The following is a 10,164-nucleotide window of genomic DNA, read 5'->3' as shown; positions in this document are numbered from 1 at the left end:
AAGAATCCCCTTTTGTGAAGAAATTACAAACAAGGCAGGCACATGGATATTCCTGTTTCAAGCAAAAAGAACCAGAAACAAAGCCAAACCTTCCCATGGCGTGGAAGAAGAATAAGAAGAGGATCTGCTGGTGTGAGAAGAGGAAGGAAAGCAGACTGCTGCCCCAGGGGCTGAGAGCCACAGGTCATCTGTTTCCAGGGAGGGGTTCACAGAGCCCCCAGTGCCTTCTCTGGTGAGGTGTGTTTCCACCTGCAGCTACAGGCTGGGCACTTTGCACCAACCCCAATTTCCCCAGAGCTCCTGCCCTGCCCTTCGCACTGCCTGGATGATCACAGAACATCCTGCTGCCAAGGCACAGGCAGGCAAATGGGATGTCTCCAGCATCAAGGAACTTCTGCTTTCAGAAACCCTCCTGTGGCAAGTTGATCATAAAACACCAACTATACTAACTAACTAACTATATACATATATATGCAAAAATATAGATATAAATATTCATGTGGTTTGCATATATGATATATAAGATGTATTAGAGTCATATTAAATATATTTTATGTCTATTAAAAAGATTCCTCTTGGGATTTTGTGCCAAATTAACTGCTAATATTCAATTTTTGGTACAGTAACTTGTAACTTGATCACAGCAGTGGGGGCTTGCAAAGCTACGCCAGTACACTGCATCCTGGCTGTGGTGGATGTGAGGAGGGACCTCCCTTCCCCAGAAGAAGTGCTGCTGTGGGGTGAGGCACAGCAAGGCACCCGGGAGTCTGAGACCTGTCCCTCAGAAATGAAGTATGAAAGGCACCATCCTGGGAGGAAGCAACACTGGGGGCTGGAGGACTTGCAGCAGCGGGCTCTTCAATAAGTAGGGTAGGAATAGACGGTGTTAAAAAATATGCTACCTTCCCACAAAAAAACCCCAAAACCTTATGGGGCTAAATTTAAGTAATTTAAGAGAGATTGTGTGGCTTCACTCATGCAGCTAATTAAAGGTTACGTCACTTAAAGGAAAAATAATAGTGTAATATTTAGAGCAATAAAAATGATAACTGATTTGTTTCCAAATTGTGCCAAAGACAAACAATCCACAGAGCCAGAAAAGTTTTTTCCCCTACTCCCCTGTGGAATGAGGACTGCATGCAACCAGCTGCCTCCTGCCCAGGGGGCTGATGCTGGCCAGAAGCAATTAAACACTCAATTGTAATTGGGCCTTGGTGAAGATACATCTCTAATCAGCCATCAGCTGTACTGCGGCTGTACTGCAGTGATGTTCTTCACTTGGCCTTCCTCTTCATTTATTTGTGGAGGGTTTGTATTTGTTTATTTTTATTTTAAGTGGAAGCTAGTGCCAGGGCTACCACCTACAGCTTTTTCAGCTGCTGTCCCTTTCCCAGGTCTATTCTGTGCTCCTCACTACAGAGTGGAGGGAAGGTCTGGCAGAATGGGACCCTGAAGCCGACAGCATGACTGGCATGATGCACATGGCAATGCCTTTCTTTTCCAGCTCTCTTTTCCTGCTGTGTAACCCTCAGCACAGAGGATGAGGGTACTTGCCATCCCTGAGCAGCAGCTCTGCCAAGAGGGCCTGGAAGGTCTTCAATCCCTGCAACTTGGAGTTGAACCACATCCTTTTCCTCCTTCCTCTTGTCTCAGGATGTTTTCAGTCTCTTCTGTGACTGTGGCTGTGCCAGAGAGGAAGCACTGGAGAGCTGAACCCACACCCCCCCCAACACAGGTTAGCCAAACGATTCTGAGCAGCAGCATGGACTGACCGAGATAAACTCAGGTCTCCAGACCACATAAGGAAGTCTTCATTTTTAATATATATTTGTGTGTGTTACGGAAACCAGATGTATTCATATGCTCTCAGGACAGCTGAGGATGGAAGACACCTGCAGATGCCATCCCATCCAACTCCCCTGCTCAAGCAGTGTCAGCTAGAGCCAGCTGCCCAGGACAACATCCACTTGTGTTTTAAGTAATTGCATGGGTGGAGACTCCACAGACTGTTTCAGCAACCTATTCCAGCACTAGATTGCCTCCACAGTAAAAAATAGTATTATGTTTAAACTGAATTTCCTGTATTTCAGTATGTGCTTGTCCTGTCACTGCATACCACTGAAAAGAGCCTGGCTCCCTACCATCAGGTATTTGTATATTTTTAAGTGTTTTTTTTTCAATATCCTATGTGTTTAAAGGAAAAATGAAAGCAGACTTCTGTAACTGAAACAAGAATTGAGCCAAACAACACCTAAAGAAAGAGAGGCAAACTGCCAGCAAAGTAAAAGTGGAATGCAAAGCTACATGGTAAAATACATAATAAGCTTGTTTTTCTGCATATAAGAGCATCAAGATTTGTTGTCAGATGCCACCACACTTACTCAGATTATGTATTTGCATATGTCCTAAAGTACGTTTTTCAGTCAGTGTGAAAAGGCCTTTCACTGGCATAACACCACCGCAATCCCCCACTACATTCCCAAAACTTGCACTGCTGCAAAGCACATCTGAAACTTCAAAATGAGAAGGTGTTAGAGGCTTTCAGATGGGGCAGAGAGGAGCTGCCTCACTGTGGCTGCACAGCCCCCTGCTCGTGACACTTGCACAGCAGCATCAGTTCACAGCACCCACCTGGCTGAGGCCCCTGTACTCCTGCAGGACAAAGCCTGCTGACACACAAACAGCAGCAAGCAGCCTCTTGCAGAGGAAAATACTGGACAGCCCTAAGCACAAGTGCACATTTACCCACATCCTTCCATGCCATTAATGCAAGTAATGTTACTGCAGTTAAAAACCATGCATTTTCCAAGAAACCACAGTGTGGTAACCCAGCTGCTTAGAATAGCATATCGGAATAATATCTGTGTGGTAAGTACTGGTGAATAATAATGTTTTTAATGGTAAGTACTTCATGTAGCATTCTGTTTTGAAGGGCTTTGTACATTAAAGAATTTTCCTTCTAAATAGTTCCATTTAATTTCTTAGTTTTCTTTTAATTCAATGTGAAGTAGTAGTATGCACAAGTCAGAATCAGGTTCTTTTATTATCCTCTGGGTAAAGGATTACAGTAAAATAATCACAAAATCTCACTGAATGCCATTTGGAATTTTTTGGGCCTTTTTTTGAACCCACCTTCATAGCTACATCCACCCCATTATCACTTGATCAACTTCTGATGTATTTACCATTAGCTAAAGGACATTTCTATAGGATATAGCAGCACCAAGTGTGACCAACCCTTCTGCTGTACAGTACCATGCTCTGAGTCTCAGACTTCTCTCAATGGTTCTTTACACCTTATTAAAGCCTAAACTGTCATAAGTTGAAAGGGCTTTTGGAAATTTTAGCTGCAAAACCTTATGCATTTCCTAATCTAATCTAATCTAATCTAATCTATGCATACTTTGGATGATGGAGAGAAACAATGTAATCTATTTTAAAAAATGAAAGTCCAAGGGAGACTGAGGTTATGGTGTCTCTGATTTTTGTGGTCATCCATTACTTGTTTTACATTTGGGGGGGAAAGGCTTTACAGACAACTTCTTATTTATTTGTAACATATAAAAGAAAAATATTTGCAGGTGAACCTAATCACAGAGGTCTTAAGTTGCTGCTTTATACAGAAGTAACACCCCTTCAGCTGGCACGATACTGAGCAGGAGGGCAAATATCCACCATGTGTGGGAGGCCTTAAAAGCACTGTAGATAATGAATGCTAGTCAAGCAGGTACTTTTTTAAAAGTATAAAAATCATTATTCTGCCTCAAGCTTTCCATTTCCTCAAAAAGTTCACAAGGGAGAGGTGGAAACTAAAATTTTTACTTTTATGTCCTACTTTCTTACAGACTGTCCCTTTTTTTGGTTATAGATAAAACAATTCATTATTTTAGGAATGCAATTTCTGCCTCTTTATGTACATGCAAAATGGATTTATTATAATAAAACATTATTCTGTTTGTATCATCTATTGACATCTCTGAAGTCTTTTAAGAACCATGGATGAAAGGTGCTGTGCAAGTGCCAAGTACTTCATAAATTATTAAATATTTCTTCAAAATACGCTTGCTCAGTCTGCATTGTATTGGTTGATGCCAGATTTCAGAAAAAGCTATACAAAAGGTCTTTATGAAACTTTGCCCTCCTCAGCACTGCCTGTGCTGTGCAGGATCAGGCAGAATCAATGAATCAGAATTTATGCTGTTTTCTGCAAGGAATTGCGCACTTCTTGGGGGGGGAGAGGGAGAGGGAAGAGGAGAGGAGAGGAGAGGAGAGGAGAGGAGAGGAGAGATTATTTGCAATTACTCCATTTGTGTCTGTGGCTCTCCCTGCAAGGCAGGCTTCCTGAAGACAGTGAGGTTAACAGCGAGCACCAGCCATGTGCAGCCCTGCCCTCCCGCTCTGAACAGCCATGCCTGGGTAATGCAAATTATGCTGCTGCTGCTGGGCATTTAAGATCTATATGAACAAGCTGTCAGTTCAAGATCTAAAACTTATTCAGTTATTCAAACTAATTCAATTTCATCACCCAGCTCTGACACCCCCGGCGCTTGCTGCAGACCATTTTAATGGCAAGTGATATGTAAGTGCAAACACCTGGGAGGCAGACGGCAGGGGGATTTTTCTGATACAACAGTCATCACCATCGTTGTTAACAGCAGTGGCATTTATGTTATTCTAATTATGCTGTAAGTATAAGACAGACAAGGAGGGCTCACACTGCTCTTCCTGCACTGCTCTCACACCCTCTGCAGGCTCCTGGTGCAGACCATTGTGACTTTTAGCAGACCCAGTACAACCACTTGCCACATTTCTATTCACATGTCTTTCTGAGAGCCTTAAGAGCACGGAAAGAAGTCTTGCCTTGAGACCAAGTCGTGGTTTATACTAAGGTTCCCACCTTTAAGGTCCTTCCAACCAGGCCGTTCTACCATTCAATGACTTTCAAACACCAGTAAATTCTAGACATGCATGGTTTTGTTCCAAAACAATATTGCATTAATTGTGCGTGAAGACAAATTACAAACTGGAACTCTGGTAGATCCTAAAGCATGCTTAATAATGAGGCTAGATCCAGCAGGGTTCCCACAGGACTGTGTCTTGGGCCAGCCTTATTTAATATGTTTTCAATCAATATTCCAAATGATATAAAATCTTCAACAAGATGCCTGAAAATGCTGTACTACTCACCAGCACTGAGCAGTGAGCAGAACAGGCTTGTGGCTGCCAGATGGACTGAGCTGAACGCCACATAGTGTTTTCTGGGGTTTGCAGGGGCCTACCACCCTCAGTGGGTAATTCAGGTGGGATGCAGGGACAGGTTGGCTCCCACATGACATGTGGGCTGTCTGCACCTCACCTTGAAGGGAGACAGCGAGAGCTCTTTGGAAACATAGAGGTGGCGATCATGGTCAGTGCATACAGAAGAGGAAGTGGGGTGGCTTTTGACCTTGTTGAAAGACACAGTCCAGCTACCAGCAGTGCCCCAACACCTCTGCACCAAGCAAAGCCTGGGCTGCTTGCTTTTTATTTGCCTGCTGGGATGTGGCCTTAGGGGTGTGAGGTGGCTCAGCCTCCCTAGCACCTTCCTTCATCTGAAGGATGACAAAGGAGGCCATCAGACAACTTAATAGTCTGTGATTTACCAGGGGCCATGCTGAGATCACCTAATGATCAAGAATTAAAATGTGCAGAGCTCTGCTGAGATGCTGTAACATATATCAAAGCTGCACCCACCAAGGTCAGAAATCCAAGGAGGTGGAAGGCAAAACAGAGATAAGTGATTTAGTTCAATGCTATTAGTGATCTAGTTTAATGCTATTCTGTTAGCAGCCAAGTCAAAAGCAGCACCTGCTTTCCCGGCCCCCAGCCTTGCCCCCAAGCTGAGTCTTTGCAGCCATGGCACCAAACGGAAAACCAGCTTTTAATGAAGTTTATGCAATCAAGTTTTTTGTTTTTTTTTTAATACAGTGGTAGCTTTCAGCAACTTATAAAGCAATTCTTCATTTGCAAGCCACAATTACTGTTGTTATTAAAAGGGTTGATGTTGATATTTTATTTTTTTATTATGATTTATTTATGGAGAACTTTACATTTGAAGCTTCTTCAACCGCACAGGCAAATTGTGTCAGCTCATGTAAAACAAGGCAGAGACTCAGCCTTCTTCTTTGGACAGGAGGGCTCCTTAAAAACCAGAAAGCTGGAGCACCAGTCCTCAGCTGTGGCAGCAGTGTCTGCCAAAAGGGGTGGGAAGATCATTTCAGACCCAAAGAAATCATGTTATTCATGTTCCCTCTTCCCAAAACATGCAACTGAAGAAAAAAAAAAAAGGAGAAAATATCATCCTTTAAAAGCCATTTTTGACAGCACTGATTAACAGGCCAACCTTAGACTTGTTTCATCACAAGGAAACAAGACATTAATGGCACACTAATGCAAACACCAGTTTGCTCTGCTTTCATCATGCAGAAAAATTGTTTCCTCCACAATAAACCATGCCAGGAGGATCCCAGAGTAGAACAGATGTGCCCTTCCGACACACCAAACATTTTGTGGGGTGGACAAGCACTGATATGTGTCAGAACAGTAGGCAAAAGTGCTCTTGACTTTATCTTGTAACACGCATGAGTACGAAGAGTGATCATGGTCAAAAGAATAAATACTGCAGATCTCTCAACAGGAATTTTCCTCATGAAAAATTGCTTTCTTTTGGCATTTGTTGTGCATCTCAAATAAACCAGTTATCAGAACAGAAAAAACATTTCTACTTGTTCTCAAATCAACAGTATTTTCACTTACCATTAACATTTTGTAGATCTGCAGAAAAAGAAAACTATAAACTTGATTGTGGGCTTGTTTCTTTCACTTTTCAGAGGTAAAACCCATAAATATCTAAAATATACTTTGATTCCTTTTCCTCAGGATCCTTTGATTCCAGACTCACTGAAAGCAGTACAATTTATGTCAATTTTGATATAATTTTCTCACATTAAAGGACTTTGTTTGCTTAGGTCTTTTTGAATGATTGTGTTCATGCTGTGCTGGTTGTGGCTGGGGTAGAGGTAATTTTCTTCTTTCTGGTGCAGGCCCGTGTTTTGGATTTGTGCTGAACACAGGGTTGATAACACAGAGATGATTTGTTATTGTTGAGCAGGGCTTACACAGAGAAAAGGCTATTGTATTTGCAGGGCCCCCAGACGAAGGAAGGAACAATGAATCTGACTCCATGTTCTCAGAAGGCTAATTTATTATTTTATGATACTATATTATAATAAAGAATGCTATACTATACTATACTAAAGAATACATAAAGGATACTTACAGAATACTAAAAAGATAATAATGAAACTCGTGACTCTCTCCATAGTCCCGACACAGCTTTGCACTGATTGGCCATTGAGACAAAACACTCACACTAAAAACAATGAAACAATCACCTGATGGTAAACAATCACCAAACACATTCCAAAGGAGCAAAACACAGGAGAAGCAAATGAGATAATTATTGTTTTCCTTTTTTCTCTGAGGTTTCTCAGCTTCCCAGAAGAAAAATCCTGGGCAAAGGGATTTTTCAGAAAATATGAAAGGGACAAAAGGCTTTTTCTGCTTTTTCACTTCCACCCTGGTGAGGCAGCTGGTGGTGCCTAAGAGGCTGGGAGGACACACAGCCAGGACAGGTGACCCAACTGACCAAAAGGATCTTTCAGACCATCTGACATCATGGTCAGTACATAAAGAAGTGGGGTAGGAGGAGGAAGGGGAAAAACATTCAAAGTGATGATGTTTGTCTTCCCATGTCACTGATACTGTGAGGGAGCACTGCTCTCCTGGAGATGACTGAACATTTCCCTGCTCTTTGAGAAGCGGTCAATTAATTCCTTGCTTTGGTTTGCTTTTGTGCACAGCTTTTGCTTTCCCTATCAAACTGGTTTTATCTCAACCCATGAGTTTTCTAAGCTTTTAGTCTCTGATTCTCTTCCTGATCCTGTTGGTGGAGGAGTGAATGAGCAGCTGTGTGGGGCTTGGCTGCTGACTGGGGTTAAATCTCAACACATGTAATAGGAAGAATAAGCATCACCAAATAATTGTCCTACTATTACTTCACATGTAAATTGCAGTAGGGCATGAAGGAGCTTATAACACAAACTTCAGCCGTTAAGAAATGTAAAGCATACAAACCACGGGTGATTCCTAGCACATGAACCATAGGTAATGTCACAGTGAAGCGAAGGCTACCCAGGCAGAGGAGGATGGGGCAGTCTCCTAGCTGGCTTCTTTTTTTCTTTTCATGCCTTTGCACAACGGGAGCAAATACCTATAGCCTGATCAATCTGGGGACAGATATGAGCGACATAAGGCACTACAGTTTTTTGGCCCCAGCCAGCCCACACAGACAGCCTTGAATTTAGAGACAGTGCTATACACTGATGCAAGGCAAATTAAGCACAGTATGACCAATTTGCAAACAATAATTTCTCTTTATCGGTATATCTATAGTTGAGGAGAAAAATCCAAGGTTTGGGTTTTAGGCTGTTTTGGGGAAGGAACATAAAAAACAAGCTGAGAACATATCTGGTTTTGCCTCTTCTCTCAGTAAAGAAGGAATATGAGCAGGGATAGCTGGCACAGCCAAGCTCCTCTTACAGTGGCAGCAGGTCACACTCACATGATACTTTACGGAGAGGACAAGGTCTGGCCCTAGCTGTAAATGGGGAGAGCAGCATGTGGGAAGAAATTCAATTGACAGGCAAGGACCCGAAAGGTCATGTAATAGGGTTCAGAGTCTGTTTAACCATGCACAGCCGAGCTGGAAAAGAGCCTAATAAAGCATGAGGTAGGTGAGGCACAGCTCTCTGCATCAAATCACTCTGCGTGGGCTAAATCACTGGGAAAGCAGAGCCCTCCTCGCAGCAGCCGTGTTGTTAACGGGCACATCCCTGCGCTGCCCCCCACCACCCATCTCAGATCCCCCATCTCCATCCCACAGGCCGGGGGGGAGGAGACAGCAGGCACACGCAGCTGAGGCCAGACCGATAAGAAGATCTGGGGATTTACGTGGTGGCTGTAACCAGATCTCTCGCCCCCGGAGGGTCTGAAGGCGCTTGGCTGTGTGTGTTCCACGGCCTGCCCGGACAGGCCTGGAGCCTGTGCTCTCCTTGCAGGAGGGAAACGCTTTGGATGGCTGCTCACCCGGGATGGCACAGGTATGGGGGCTGCAAAGCAGCTGGGCTCATGGAAAAGTTCATCTGTCTTTTCGGGTGTCTTAGCATATGGAAAAAAAACTCTTGGTGTAAGGAGGAAAAACAAAGCAGAAGATGGCCCAGAAGAGGATGTCTAAACACACATGGTGGTAGAGCTGATGTCCATGGCATCAGCTGTGGCTCCAACAAAGTGCCAGGATATCACCCTCTCCTGTCCTTGGGAACCCAAGAACAGGGCACAGGTCAAGAGAAAACTACTATGACTAAATCCCACCAGACTATCTCACCCGCCCTGCTGGCTGGGAAGTTACAAGGCATTTTTCATCCATTCAGAGGGATTGTTTAAAGCATAAAATACCTGAGGAACTCCAGACTTGGGAGAACAAAAAGCATTTGTCTAAGCTTATTTCAGGGAAAATAATACATTTCCTCCACAGCTAAATGTGAATGCAGAAGGTTTTAACCTATAAAAGCACATAAACAAACCACACAACAAGAGCAGTTCAAAGAGTTCTAATTTACTTAGAAGCAGAAAGACATAATAGCAAAAACCTTGGAGATGGGGAGCTTTAAAAAGGCACATTGTAAACAATGTTTAACCTAGTCCTGAAATACTTCAGCCCACATTCAGCTAAAAGTTCAAGACAGAAAAAAGTACTAATTCCTTTGAAAACTTCCATGAAACAACCCTACTTGTCCTCACAAATATCTTGAATTAGCTCTTTGTTAAATTGAGAGAGTCTTTCCTGTCAGACCAATATTATGCATCAGAGAGGAATTATCCACCCTTTTGTTTTATAAAACAGGCTATTTGCCAAATACTGTTCCATTTAGCGGGCTTAACTTTATTTCATCATATGATTTTGTCTTTTAAGATTAGTTCAAATAAGCCTTAGGTAACCTAGAAATTTTTTAAAAATAGAATAGTCATTATTTGAACAGTAGAAATTACTTTCTTTGGTCTTTT

Source organism: Onychostruthus taczanowskii, unplaced genomic scaffold (assembly GCF_017590055.1).
Source record: "Onychostruthus taczanowskii isolate IOZ18803 unplaced genomic scaffold, ASM1759005v1 scaffold175, whole genome shotgun sequence".
NCBI lineage: Eukaryota > Metazoa > Chordata > Aves > Passeriformes > Passeridae > Onychostruthus > Onychostruthus taczanowskii.
Note: the sequence above shows the minus strand (reverse complement) of the source record.